This window comes from Cryptotermes secundus, unplaced genomic scaffold (assembly GCF_002891405.2).
Source record: "Cryptotermes secundus unplaced genomic scaffold, Csec_1.0 scaffold66, whole genome shotgun sequence".
Classification (NCBI taxonomy): Eukaryota; Metazoa; Arthropoda; class Insecta; order Blattodea; family Kalotermitidae; genus Cryptotermes; species Cryptotermes secundus.
In genome coordinates this window covers 1,743,024-1,758,634 of record NW_019731262.1, presented here as the reverse complement: position 1 = coordinate 1,758,634, position 15,611 = coordinate 1,743,024, and the positions used below count along the sequence as shown (strand labels likewise).

Genomic DNA, 15,611 nt, shown 5'->3' with positions numbered 1-15,611 from the left:
TATGTCATTATCTGCACCCCTGAGTTACCCTTACTGTAATGTCCTGAAGAAGTTGATTTGCGACTAGAAACAAATATCAAAACACGACTTTAATTTTCTTTTATGGGGCATACTTCGCACGGATTCTTTCGGGCTAGACGATGGAATGAAAGTTCGATTTCCGATTTAGGCAAAGATGTTCCTCTTCAGTGTGGCTAATAGTCTCTCCTATCGAAATGGCGTCGGGTTTCCTTTCCCCGCGGGTAAAATGGCCGGGTGTAGGGGCGAGCAATGCTGACCACTCATCTCCGTGTAGTAAAGGTAAAGTTATCCCTGGGCATGCACTGTCTTCGCTCGCTTGGAAACCGGGATCGTGGGTTCGAATCCCACACAGGGCATGGATGTTTAGTTTGTGTGTGTGCGATTTTCTGTGTTTGTGTACAGGTAGAGGCCTTGCGACGAGCTGATCACCCGCTCAAGGAGTCCTACCGAATGTGTAAGATCTAGAAAAACCGAAGTGAACGGAGAAGTTCATGAAGGTAGGCCAAGGGCCAAAAGCACTATGCCATGAAGGTATATGAGGGAGTGGACGTATAGATCCACATTGTTCTTGACCTCGGCGTTAGTTGGAGGTGAGTGGTCAGCTTCACGTCCCAGCCGCTTTACTCCCAAGGAAACAGCCCCCGGTACCCATTGGATGGGAGCCTGGGTGGGCCCCAGAGCCGGACTGGACGACGCGGAGAAGAGATATTTCTTGACCCTACCAGGACCCGTCGAGCCTGTAGCCAGTTGCTATACCGACTGAGCTAGCCGAACTTCTCATCTCCGTTTAGTGCAGTGATTAAAGATGCACAGACCTATGCGTCCACTGCCCCATACGCCTTCATAGCGTGGTACATAATTAAGCACATGCGTAACTTTAGATTTGCATTTGTAAAACACCAACTCAGAGCGCTGTAGGATTTATTCACTGCCCATATGTTTTCCTATTGCCTCATTTGTCACTATCACCGATGTATACGTTAAGGCGTGCGAGAACACCAACGCCACCTACCTTGCGTTTGCTGTACACGTGGCCAAACGACAGAAAAACAACTGCAGTTCAAGGAAATGAAGTCGTGTGTGGGGTGAGAGTAAAAGTGATTTGTGAGATATTCTAAGATTTAGCGTCATATAGTCGAAATGAAACATATTTTGAATGTTACAGTATACGATGATGTGTCACTGGTGTTGTGAATGTGGACTGTGACAGAGGTAGGAATGGATAAAGGCCTGTTGTTCGTGGTCATGTCATACCAAACCCGTAAAAATGAATAACACAGGCAATGATTGAGTTCATTTCCAGAACTGTTTAAAAGTTTTACGAATTAAAATGGTAAACATTTATATACATTTTAATTGAATGTCAAATTATTTTAGTCTCTCGTTAATTCTTGATTATCATGTTTATCCTCTTTAGATAGGTATGTAATTCTAATGATACTGAAATATAACCTTATTTTATAATAATAAAATTACTTCAGTGTTTTTATGGGTTTTATTACGACCCTTTCAGTATCATTGATTATATAATGTCTAGCGGTAGGATCTTAGGTTAACAATGAATTAGAAAGGATTCGGAAGAAAACGCTTGTGAACTGAGGTACAAACTCGGCATTTGACTGGTATGACTGAGAAGACCGCGTTAAATATCGGTCAGGATTTACCGGATAGACAGTGTGTCGAACTGCTTGTATAAATCGATATATTTCGATTATTATGTGCTAAGAGTTATCGTGTATGATGTGACGAGTGTTTGTTGAGAAGCTAGTGGTCGTTCATCTGTTCAAGAATGGATCGTGTGTGAATAAACATAATTGTAAACTGACTGTGTTGGCCGCTACGTGGAATGGTAATACGCGGTTCGTGTTTACACTTGTGGCCCAGTTTGCAACAGTAATGAAGGCAGTCAAATCGGTGTAAAGACAAGCTGGTTCAAGGTACGTACTACACACAATTAACGCAGATTACAGTAATCCTAAATTTTAATTCTCATTTACGGATTTAGAATGATTCCATTTTATCATTTTACTGATCTATAAATTGTAATGTCCAGTTTTCATGTTGATAGGTTGATGTTAGATATTAATTTCAATTAACATTGATATCAGTCACAGAATGAATTATTCCATCTTATGTCTTCCAAAAATTCTCAGTATACAAAATTAGACCATATTTTAGCCGATCACGGTGGCCGAGCTGTCTAAGGCCTGGGCCGTCTTCTCACGCTAAAACGCCTTGATCGTGGGTTCGAATCCCACTCAAACGCATGGATTCCTGTGGGTTTTTTCTTTGTTTTGTCCTGCGTGTAGGTAGCGGCCTCGCGAGATGCTGATCCCCCGTCCAAGGAGTCCTACCAACTGTGTATAGAATAAGAAACTGAAAACCGGCCGAAGTCCAACAAGAGAACTGTAGAGCCATAGACAGATAGACCAGATTTTAACAGATCTTAATCTAAAACAAGTTAGGAAGTGTAGGCATAGAATAGCAATCACTGTTTGTTCACCAAATCATAAGACTTATTACATAACTTTTATTGGACATATAATGTATGCTTCGAAGAAAGCAGTCTTCTGGGATTTGGCACCGTGTATATGTGGTGTTAACCGACGTTTCGAAGGAACGTATCGCCTCCATCTTCAGGGTAGAAGAAAAAATATAAGAAATCTGCAAGCGAAGAGACCGATCTGATTTTACTTGTTCTCACGGTCTCTTCGCTTGCAGATTTCTTATATTCTTTCTACCCTGAAGATGGAGGCGATACGTTCCTCCGAAACGTCGGTTAACACCACATATACACGGTGCCAAATCCCAGAAGACTGCTTTCTTCATAGTCACCGCCGTGAAAGCCTCAAATCTTACAATGTACGCTTCATTTTTATAAAAAGATTTTGTCCAAAATGTTTTTTCCGCCTTGATCATTTTGAACGAGTCAGGCATTGGATTCGCTCAGAAATGTATGTAGTTCTTCCTCTAAAGTGTTAAATTTGTCAGACTTTAACCGAAATTTGGTTGTATCGACGAATACTAATGAAGCTGTCTGATATATTTAATGAAAGTCCTTGAGTCGTGACTGATCAGAGAGATATCGCGGAGTTAAGAGCCATTTTTTTTTAAGTTTTCGTTATGAATTCGGCACCCTAAAAAAATGTTGGAAACTGTGTACTCCATAATGTAGTGCACAGAATTACCAACGGTATTCTTTGAAGTTTATTAATCTAATTAAAATTAGGGATAATTAAATGCAAATGAAAATCATTCTACCGTTCAACTCTGCGTAGTGTAAGCTACTGACTTTATAGGAGCCGGAATAGCGCAGCCGACATAGCGACTGGCTACGGACTAGACGAACGAGGGCTCGGAGTTCGAATCCCGGTAGGGTCAAGAATATTTTCTTCTCCATGTCGCCCAAACCGATTCTGGGGCCCACCCAGCCTCCTATCCAATGCGTACGGGGGCTCTTTCGCCGGGTGTAAAGCGGGCGGTGCGTGAAGCTGATCGCTCATCTCCAACTAGTGCCGAGGAGAAGAAAACGTGGATCTATACATCCACTCCCCCACACGTCTTCATGGCGTAGTGTTTAGTTAGTTAAGCACAGGGACAGCTTTACCATACTTTTACTGACTAATTTATGTAGACTATATCTCTAAATATAAGTGGTTCATATTCTCAGAAAAATAACAGTTTGCGCACTACGAGACGCGAAGGTGAAATATTAGAGTCGGGTCAGGTAAATTTCTGATGGTCTTAGCCAGTACAGTCATTCTTGTTTCCGAGTCATGTGGGAATCATGACAGTATTTTAGCGCCGCACGAGTCTGGTGGTCGTGCAACTAGGCTCAGGTGAAATATCGGTTTTCTCGAAACTTACATTAACAGTCAGGCGGAATGTATTGTTGTTCGGTATTACGTAAATAACCAGCAATACTCTACCACGAAATTTCGTTTCCAAGGCACCGGAGTCAAGGTTAGTCGTGTATGGGAAAATATGTACAATGTCTTTGCACCAATTTCTCATATTAAGACAAATTGATACCTCCTCGAGGCTTAGTACTTCATAAACTTAGGCAAATTTGTAATGTTTCGAGATCAAATCATTAAAGAATTACGGTTACGGTCTTGTTTCTGTGGGCCGCCCTCTCTGACGAGAGGCCGGGTCTGTCTTTTGTTTGTGCTGCTGGCCCTTGCCAGTGCAGTCTTTCTCGGGTCTGAGTCCCTTGGGACTCGAGATCATATTTTACTGTCTCAGATTTGAGACTTCCCTTTTCGTCGCCTCGTCAAATAGTTTCACTGCTTCCTACATATAGGCTCGGTACGGACCACGCAGAAAACACAATCCCCTCTATTGTTGTAGAGGCGTGTTTACCTCGTCGTTGCATAGCAACGGCCTCGGGGCGGACAGCATAGAAAGCGTCGTATTTCTATTGTTGCGTTCATGTATGTTGCGGACGTTACCTAACAACGGCCGATGGTTACAAATTCACTGCTTAGCAACGGGTCTATATGCCACAATGTTCTACGTAACAAGGAGAGTTAAATAAATTTGCTGAATGGATTATTGCACTACTAATCAATATCGAAATATCAATATTTTTTTAATTATAAGATACCTCAAAAAAGGGGATAATTCGCATTTACCCATAGTTTTATTTTTTGCTTTTATACATAAGAATTTTTCTTTGTTCATTTCACAGGAATTCTTCAAGCAAAACGGACTTCTGACGTAAAAACATGAGCAGTTTTACAAAAATTTTCTTCTAGCTCCAGTCAGATATCCATAAGACCAGTTTAATTTTATCCAGTTTTGTATTTAACCTAACTTACGTTCCGGGTTTCGAGTCTTGACAATGGAGATTTGTTTAGTTTTACGTTCGCTGCTTTCTATTGTGGAAAATTCGAATGAAGGCCTTCAAAGTTCCGCACATGTTCAGAGTTTGTTCTAGTTAAACTGGTACACTTTTGCGTATGAATTTTTTTTTGACGTTACGTGAGAGGGCTATACAGATTGAAAGCTCAAGAACAAAGGAAATAAATGAGTCTCTTTGACTGGTTAAAGTAATAAAGTGCCACGTAAATTAATGTTTTCACGTTTACTTTTTTATTGCATTCAAAAATGCGTATTTTTAGAAAGCTTGGGAAAGTTATTTTTATTCTCTCTATTTTACAATATCCTGAATTTTACGTTTATTTTAGGTAGTTCCTTCAAGCATCTAAAACCGAGGTTTTACTATAATTCAATCTAATTCTTCAGTTTATCACAGATAAATTCAGAATGTCAAGTTTTGTTGTTGTGTACAACGCAGACTGAATGTAAATTTTGCAATGTGAATAATTAATCATGATGCGTATTGGTGCTTCCTATTTCGAATTAGCGTAATAAATTGCTTATACTCGTTGCAGGCCGCAGATTCGCTGCACTGTAATTAATATGAAACTGAAAACATAACTAGATCTGCTGTAAACTCCGTATTAGTATTGTATTCATTTAACTTTTCAGTGACCCCTAAGGGTTCTTTCTCTTCGATGATCTCTATAGACAACCTCACCGCCATCTGTGAACCGATTGTCTAGAAAATGTCGGGACCAGGCCGCGCCATAGCTCAAGCGGTTAGTCGCTGGCTTCCCACCGCGGCGGCCCGGGTTCGATCCTGGTTCTAGTCAAGTGGGATTTGTGGTGGAAAAAGTGGTGCTGGGGCGGGTTTTCTCCGAGCACTTCGGTTTACCTTGCCAACCTTCATTCCACCAAATTCTCCATCATCATAATCACCCGGGGCAGGCCGCCGTGCCGAGTGGACCCAGCTGGACTCCACCCCCCACTAAGAGAATTAAAAACAATGTGGGGCCTCGACGTCTCGACAAAGCAATGTGCCTCGACGTCTCGACAAAGCTATGTGCCTCGACTGCCTGTTACTAGGATAACTATATTTAATTTTTTAACACGGCTGTTAAGTAAACTGCCATAGCTTCTTTGAAATTCGCATATGTAAGAGGAAGGAAATCGCATGAACGCACATTATATTGACGTTGAAGTCTGATCATAAAAGTTCCAGTAAATTTCCGACCGAGGAGTTTTCATTTCAGAAGCAAGTTTCCATATCATGTATCGTCCTACATAAATGAATAAATTAAACTCGGTAGCTAGATCTTCGTTGTGTGATTCCGTGCTAATAGGAAAAAATTCGTTCTATACATACACATTTGTATCTATGCTTTGAAAGTGGTTATTACACAATTTTCAAATAAGTCTTGACTGAATGTACTTGTTATTTCCACTGTCGTTCAGGTTACAAAAATGTATCACTTGTCTTTTTAAATACATTCTAATTCATCTATGATATTAATTGCATACAGCCCTTGAAAAGTTGATATTGCTAACCTAACCAACAAATTCACGACAACATTGAAACAAAGAGTTCATTGCCGTGTTCACAACAGCCCGCTACGGGGTTCTATAAATCCAGTCCACGCCCTCACGATATATTTCATGAAGGTCAGTTTTAATATTATCCTCTCATCCATGTCTAGCATTCAGATACAGGCTCTGGTCTTCAGTCTTAGCACTTCTTGACCAGTCGAGAAACTTCGTCAGCTTCTTTTGACCTTCTATAGGGAAGGCATCACTTTGTTATTCTTTTGTTCTTCATCCTTTTTCTCTTCCATTTTCCCTATTGCTTTACTTCTCTTCCTTAGTCCTTTCCACGATATTCTTCATTTCCTACTCCATCCCTTCGTCGTTCTTATATCCTTCTAATCTTTCTTCTATTTTTCCTCTTTCTCCCATTAATCTCTTATCTTTCCTTCCTCTTTCTCTCCCTATACCCTCTCCTCCTTCCTCTTTCTCTCCCTACACCCTCTCCTCCTTCCTCCTCCTCTCCCTACACCCTCTTCTCCTTTCTCCTTCTCTCCCTACACCGTCTCCTCCTTCCTCCTTCTCTCCCTACACCGTCTCCTCCTTCCTCCTCTCCCTATACAGTCTCCTCACTCCTCCTCCTCCATTTCTACATTTTGTTGTATTCTTTTCTTCCTCCCATCCTCCGTCTACTCCTTCCCTCTTTTTCCCTTCTCTTCAGCGTCCTGTCCTGCACTGTTGTTGCGTTCAGAATTCGAAATGGGTACAGAAAATCTTATGCTCGGAGATACCCTCGTCCCTTTGCTTTTGAATGAGGGAGGACCTGGAACCTGCCTTCCCGATACTGCAACCCTTGAAGGCAGTGCTTTTGAAATGAACACTGACGTACCGGCTTCAGCTGTGACTGAAACAAGGTGATGATGCCACACCGATTTAAAACTCCTCATAATCGCCCAAAATGGAGCAGTTAATCGGGACAGACCGAAAATATGGAATTAATATCCTGGTTTATTTTAAAGCCGAATGGTCAAGATGAAAGCTGTCGTCAACAGCTGCCTCAGCGATAATTAGGCATCGCGTGTTACAGCGAGGGCTCGAAATGAGTGTCAGTATTTTTCTGTCCAGTGCTAAATAAATCGCGTAGATTTTACTGTTAGGCTCATTTCGGTAGCGCAAACTTCACAAGTGCTATTGGATTTGTGGTCCTCATACAGGATATGACGCCGTGTAATCTAATAGAAATTCGCTGAACTTTCGTAACAACCTACTGCCTCCATCTTCAAAGTCAAATCAGTCGCTTTTTGGTGATGTCTTGCTTGACTTATTGTTCGACCCTGAAGATAGAGTCAGTACGTTCTTCCAAAACGTGGTTGTCACTTCCCAGACTGTACGACCCTTAGTCACCGCTTCAGATAACCTTTTGATCCAATTTAACCATAGAATGAAGAAAGCAGTCTTCTGGGATGTGGCACCGTGTAGATGTAGTGTTACGTTCCTCCGAAACGTCGGTTAACACCACATCCCACATCCCAGAAGACTGCTTTCTTCATAGTCATCGCCGTGAAAACCTCAAATCTTACATAACCATAGAATATTCGCTGAATTTGAACGTACGGCTATGTTACTGCTATGTACGTATATTAGTCTATAATTATAACATAAAATACAAACGTAACGTTATTAATAATTAATTCGGACACGATTATTTAAAATTTGAATCTTTTCCCGCAGATATTAATTATGCATTAAGCAGAATGCGTACTGGAACCCGAATCGATTTCTCATACCACTTGGTGGTGTATCAAATAAAAGTAATACGCAAACACCTTTATACGTCGAACCTACCCACCCTGCACAACTTCATGCCATCGGTTAGTCACTACATTGGCTCGGAGTCTGGGGACGTGGGATTCGATTCCCGGCAGAGGCAAATATTTTTCGCTTCTTCATAGAACCCATATACCATCCAACCTCCAATACCAGAGGTCATTTTCCTGGGTGTTAAGCGGCCAGGGCATGAAACTGACCACTTGTCTCATTCTAATGCTCAAGAATGCATGGAGCTATACCTCCACCTGCGTTCTTCTTCAGGCCTGGTGCATAATTAAGCGCAGTCAACTTTGTTTTAATCTATTTTGTGATAGAATTGTCAAAATTCGCCATGAAATTTCGTTTCCACAGTCAGTTGTGGCTGCTCTCTGTATATGGCTACATTATAGAACTGTTTCAGTGTGTCGCACCAAAAATTCTGATGCGTCAGAAGATTGCATAGGCTTGCGATATGTTAAGGCAGATAGGTACAGCGCGTGTCATGGGTTCCCAAACATTTTTGTTCAAGACGCATAATTTGAAATCACATTCGCTTTGTGGCCTAAAGGACACCGTTTCCTTCCCAGTATCCCAGCGCACACACAAAATTTATTTTTTGGATTGTGTATGCTTTCGTGGGACGATAAGAAAAGTAAAAAGTAAATTCATCCTGCACTAAATTAATTAAGCTCTATGCCATGGAGACATATGGGGGAGTGGAAGTATAGCTCCACCATTCTTAACCTCGTCACTCGATGGAGATGAGTAGTCAGCTTCAATCTCCGGTCGCTTTGTCCCCAGGGAAATAGCCCCTGTTTTCTATTGGATGGAGGCTGGGTGGACCCTGCCGAGAAGAGAAAAATTACTTATCTCTGCTGGGAATCGAACCCCTGGCGTCCAGCCCGAAGTCTATCGCTGTACCGACTGAGCTAAACGATAATGAGAATATAGAGTAAAAATACAAGGAAGGAAACAGACTAAATTTTGTAAAACTATTGCTATCCTAACCTACACGTAAAGCTCTGAAATATGGACACTGAAACTGAAAATATAAGAAAGACAAAAGATAGAAGCAGAAGAACCGAAATTTAATTATTATTTATTAATAGCTTTAGGTTACAAAGTTTTCTCCATTTTATGAACGAGAAGGTGTTCTTATTAATGTTATCTAAACGTTCCAGTGGCACATGGGCTGTTTCCAGTGCTTTCCTGCTCCCAATTTATAATCGTGTAACAATTCCAATGGTCGTTATAATACTCGTACCTCTGTAGTTGAAACGACGTCGTTAAAGAACGTAAGAATCAGATATCTCGACTTAGAACCAAGTGATTTAGTTCTTTCTCGCTCAGTTGCGTCATGGACGCATTCTGTTTCCTTCAAGCAGAATTCTTTCCTCTTCTACTATATCGCCTTATTCTCTATGCGTCATAAATTTCCATATGCAGAGGACGTGTCCCAGTCTGGTCCGATTGCGCGGGCAACACATTCGGAAATAAAAGAAAATGTAATACTTTCCATCACTGTCTGTCCCATTTCCACATACCACACTGCAGCAAAGCTTTTGTTATACAATACTTCTATCTTCGCGGCCCTCTAGCATTTCCTGATCTCGTTGCTGTGCAGCCATAGCCAGCTGTAATACTACTACCGCTGCTGGTTGCTTGGCAACCGTTTAATATATATAGCGATCATTATGTGGTTCCACGAACATAAATTAGGTCATGGGACCCAAAATCAAGAACGACTGTGCTGTCAAGGGCCAGCAGCAATTTACAACACTGAACCACAGGGGCAGGAAACGTTTTACATTACGATTTTTTTTCCTTGGCGCTACAGCCCCAGTGGGCCTAGGCCTACCTCCATGAACTTCTCCGTTCACTTCGGTTTTTCTAGATCTTACACATTCGGTAGGACTCCTTGGACGAGTGATCAGCTCGTCGCAAGGCCTCTACCTGTACACAAACACAGAAAAACGCACACAAACATCCATGCCCTGAGTGGGATTCGAACCCATGATCCCGGCTTCCGAGCGAGCGAAGACAGTGCACGCCTTAGACCACTCGGCTACCGTGACCGGCTTTACATTACGATTAAAACACTAATATTTGTTAGCGTTACATAGAAATTTGGGTTGGAGCAATATTTTTTCTCTCTCAGCGTCGTCCTGACCGGCTCTGGGACCTACCCGGCCTCCTATCGAGTGAGGACCGGTGGTAAAGCGGCCTAGGCGTGAAGCTGACAACTCACCTGCAAGTAGTTTCGAAGTCAAGAGAACGTGGAACTATACTTAGCTGCCCCCATACGTCTTTATGGTGTAATGTTTAATTAATTGAGCACAGGAACAACTTTACATTTTTACCCCCAAATTCAGTAAGTTAATTATGTATGTATTATATACCGTACATAGGAGTGTAACACCCGTTGGGATATCAGAGGGAAGCCTCGTCATTCTTTTTCCTACTATTTACTTCCCCTGCTTTCTGCAGCCCTTCTTTTTTTTTATTCGCTTAGTGGGGGTGGGGTGGAGTCCAACTGGGTCCACTCGGTACGGCGGCCACTGATTGGCCTATTGTAGCCTGCCCTGGGTGATTATGATGATGCAAAATTTGGTGGAATGAAGATTAGCAGGAGAAACCAAGTACTCGGAGAAAACCCGCCCAGTGCCACTTTGTCCACCACAAATCCCACTTGACCAGACCCGAGATTGAACCCGGGCCGCCGCCGTGGGAAGCCAGCGACCAACCGCTTGAGCTATGGCGCGGCCTCCTCTACAGCCCTTTGTTGGGCCCTGGCCTCTGCTTCAATACCATAATCTTTTTACAGAGTCGATAGGACTCCTTGGACGAGTGATCAGCCCGTCGCAAGGCCGCTCCCTACAGACAGGACAACACAAACACAGAATAAACGCAGATATCCATGCCTCGAGTGGAATGCGAACCCACGATCCCAGCGTCCGAGCGAGCGAAGACAGTTCATGCCTTAGACCGAGCGGCCACTGTGATCGGCCGAAATTGGTTAATGGCACTGATAATTTACACTATTACTATACTTTTCTGTCACTGTAGAAGTATTTGTGTGTAAAGTCCGTTTAAACGAAGTACATTAACAACTTACGACAATTTGAATTACATTTTAAATAGTTTAATAGTGATTAATCCAAACATAAGAAATGTTAGTTAGTTAGTAAGAAGTTATAATTCCTGTGCTGCGTATAGCCTATTGGCGTACTCAATTATTCTGCATGTTTATGTTTTTATACGACAACGAGTGCCGTCGTAACTAAAAACCTATGACAATAATACGAAACATACATCTGTGAATAACACAACTGAAAGTGAACATCAAACCATCTTAATTAACAGTGTCTCCTGCCGTATGAAAAGTGCCTCTGATGATGGTTTCAATTAAACCGAAACATGTAAGGCAAGAATAATAAAAGTGATGTGACCTCTATTGCCGCACTGGACGGAAAATTCTATTAACTTTCTAACAGAAACTGGAGTTCCGACAGATCCTTTTGCAACAGCAAGTTTTGTGGGGAAAACAGCTACACGTAGATTTACGCCGCCGACGTATTTGTGAACGTATCCTTTTATCTGCTTGTTCTACTTCACAGGGCTGGGACTACATAAGAAAAAGAGGACACGGATTTGCATTTTTCTCTTTAGAAGCATCGCTCTGTATTCAGCATCTGCCAATGCAAATTGAACGAAGAAGCTCTTTATATATACAAGAAAAGAATTTTGTTACTAAAAATGAGAGGAATTTCGACATATATCTGTAAATTCCATTCTCAAGAGTAATTTCCATCATTATTATCTCTTCTGTCTATTCCCCTTGTTTTCTCCATCATGGTAACGTAGGGAGATTGTACTCTTCCAGTGATGTGTGTGTTAGGTGGCGGTAAGTGCAACATGGGTGTAAGGAACATAAAACTGAAAATATTCCCGTTCTCATGCTCGACCATGGAAACGGAGACAGGAGATGTCACCGAAACATTATTACTTATTTACCACGCTATTTTTTTTAATTCGCATACTGGGGAAGTGGGGTCCATTTGGGTCCACTCGGCACGGCGGCCACTGATTGGCCTATTGTACCTGCCCTGGGTGATTATGATGGTGAAGAATAATTGGTGGAATGAAGATTGGCAGGGGAAACCGAAGTACTGGGAGGAAACCTACCCCAGCGCCTCTTTGTCCACCACAAATCCCACTTGACCAGACCCGGGTTTGAACCCAGGCCGCCGCGGTGGGAAGCCAGCGACTAACAGCTTGAGCTACGGCGCGGCCTTTATTTACCACAATATAGGGGGGAAGACAGTTCATGCCTTAGACCGCTCGGCTACTGTGACCTGCGTTTATCCTCTATCATCTAGCTGTTGAGAGCGTCATGAGATAAATTACAAAACAAAATATTTTGACTTATGAAGCTGTAATGTATGTATGCCTTCAGCTGTTGTACTTTCACTTCTTGTAATGGATACATATGGATCAACTTACGTATCGATTTCACTGTGACGTGTGTGGAGTCGGTCCGTCAGTCAGTGTTGAGAACAGGCTCCTGTTTGACGTGGCTGCTAGTGCAGTATTAACCTCCTAACTGCTGTACATGGATTCGAATTTCCAGCAAAGGGAAAAGTATGATTAAAGTCGGGCCGCGCCATAGCTCAAGCGGTTATTCGCTGGCTTCCGACTGCGGCGGCCCGGGTTCGATCCCTGGTCTAGTCAAGTAGGATTTGCGGTAGACAAAGTGGCGCTGGGGCAAGTTTTCTCCGAGTACTTCGGTTTCCCCTGCCAATCTTCATTCCACCAATTGCTCCACAATCACCCTCACCTATCATCTGGGGCTGGTACAATAGGCCAGAAGTGGCCGCAGTACAAGGGACTTAGTCCCACCCCACTGGCAATAAAAAAAATAAAATGATTAAAGTCCATTCACCTGTACAATTAGAGATCAATACGCAGACTGTAACAGCTCTGAGAGTGAAAACATTTAGATGGGATTTGCTCTGGTGGTGAAATAAAACAAAGTTATTTTCGATACTGTTCGGCATATCGATTTTTTTCCTCTTGATTTGTTGGCTTGTTTTAACGACGCTGTCAGTGTCAGAACTATGTATCGTTTAATGACATCATGGTTGATTAATTGGGAAGGATTTCGAAGAAATCATTCGCAGTTTAATTGAGATGTTATTCCTGCATTTGGCTGAAGGTGCTGAGGAAAACCACGGGAAAACCTCAGTCAAGATAGTCAGTGTCCCGGCCTATACTCCAGCCCAGAACCTCCAGTATACGAGTCTAGACAAGTTCTTCTGGTTTTTCTGTCGGCTATTTAACGACGCTGTTTCGAGGCTTACATTGTGTTGGATAGTAAGATGATTGGTGAATGGTTAAATTTAAAAGATTTCAAAGAAAATGGTCATGGCCTATTCAAAATATTATCCCGATATTTTTCCGGAAGTATTGAAGAAAACTATGAAAAACAGGATAACCGTTCTCCCGGCCAGGAGTTGAATAGATCATCCCCATAATACAAGCGTAGAGCGATACCGCTGTGCTAAGCAGCTCATTAAACTGACCGTTACTATGAAAGATACAAACTGAAGGAGCCACACTTACAGAATATTGAATACTGATGGATGTATAAGGTAGTTATATTTCCGTTATGGTACGGTTTATGTTTTAGTACCTACTACACATTTTACGGTACCCCATGTCGTCACAAAGTTTCGTGTCCTTATTTGGGCCCAAAGCTGATTGAGTAGCGCCTGTGCGTTTATTCACAGGGTTAGAAGAGCCGGAAGGGGGACCAGCGCCAGAGGGGGAATGGAATGCCGTTCTATTAATTTAAATTTTCAAAGGATTTAACAGAAGGTAATTGTCTTCTGGTCTACTTCACTTATTTATTTAGTTTTTTTATTGCTAGTGGGGTGGGACTAAGTCCCTTGTACTGCGGCCACTTCTGGCCTATTGTACCAGCCCTAGATGATAGTTTAAGGTGATTCTTGAGCAGTTGGTGGAATGAAGATTGGCAGGGGAAACCGAAGTACTCGGAGTAAACCTGCCCCAGCGCCACTTTATCCACAACAAATCCCGCTTGACCAGACCAGGGATCGAACCCGGGCCGCCGCGTTGGGAAGCCAGCGACTAACCGCTTGAGCTATAGCGCGGCCTCAGTTAGTTATGGCCCTACAGCCCTTTGTCTGACCTTAGCCGCTTTTTTCAGTTTTGAATCCTGTACACAGTCTGTAGAACTCCTTGGATGGGGGATCAGCCCGTCGCAAGGCCTTCTAGACACAGAATAAACGCACAGACATCCATACCTTGAGTGGGATTGAAACCCAATATCTCAGCGTTCGAGAGAGTGAAGATAGTTCGTGCCTTAGACCGCGCAGCCACTGTGATCGGCTGTCTTCTGATCTGTGATGACACATAGAGTCTATTATGCCGTAAAGATGGAAGAAATATGTTCCTCCGAAACACTTGTACATTTGTTCCGTCTTTCGAAATCCGCTCCAGTTCAACGTTCATTAATGATGATAGCAGTGGACGGTATGTGATATGAACTACTAGAGGAGCCGTAAATAAACTACAAAGAAGGTAAAGTTGTCACTGCGCTTAATTAATAAAATATCAGGCCTTAATGGAAATGGAGGATTTGAGTTATAGTTCACTATTCTTGAAATCGGCAGTGGTCAGCTTCACGTCCCGACTGCTGTACTCCTGGGGCAAAACATCCCCATTACCCACCGGATAGGGGGCTGGTTGGGCCCCAAAACCAGTCTGGACGCTGTGGAGTAGGACAAAATAAATAAATAACGAAATGAATAAATGGAAAATACGGCCTTACATCCCAGAAGACAGTCATCTTGAGCGCGCTCTAATATTCAGAGCACCTAACGCACAGCGGCAGCGAGATCTCAGTACCATTCGTTTCTACACAGAGCGAAAGAAACGTAGGAAAGAACGCCACATTCCATCTCATGTTTACAAGTTTTGAACATCTCCATATCGGAAATAAATCTTTCTTTATCTGTGTTTACAGCAATGGGATTGAGGAAGAGTTAGAAATACAGTTTGTCTGTTTAGACCTGGCCGCTTTCAACACAATGCATAGTAGATTTGGTCGAGTCCACTGACTGAGATAAGGATTGTGTAGTGTCCGTGGATTACAACAGGGACTTAGTTACATTACGTCATTAAAAAGAGGGCCGCGCCATAGCTAAAGCGGTTTATTATTATTATTATTATTATTATTATTATTATTATTATTTTTATTATTATTATTATTATTATTATTATTATTATTATTAGAAGGGGTGGGTTTTCCCATGCACTTAGACCAGTTATTGGTCCATTGTGCGTCCCCCTTTAATTTCTACTGTCGCCATACCCTACCGGTACTGGTGCGTGCTGTCAGCCCCGTTCAGCCA

The 15,611-nt window shown here is 42.4% G+C and overlaps 1 long non-coding RNA gene across 1 annotated transcript in view; it reads left to right on the top strand.

Moving 5' to 3' along the window:
• Positions 1 to 1,085: 1,085 nt before the first annotated feature.
• Positions 1,086 to 15,611, top strand: part of LOC117282495 — a 149,085-nt gene continuing 134,559 nt past the window's right edge. The window contains exon 1 of the long non-coding RNA XR_004513250.1: positions 1,086 to 1,958. This is a non-coding gene — a long non-coding RNA (uncharacterized LOC117282495). The remainder of the gene's footprint in view (positions 1,959 to 15,611) is intronic.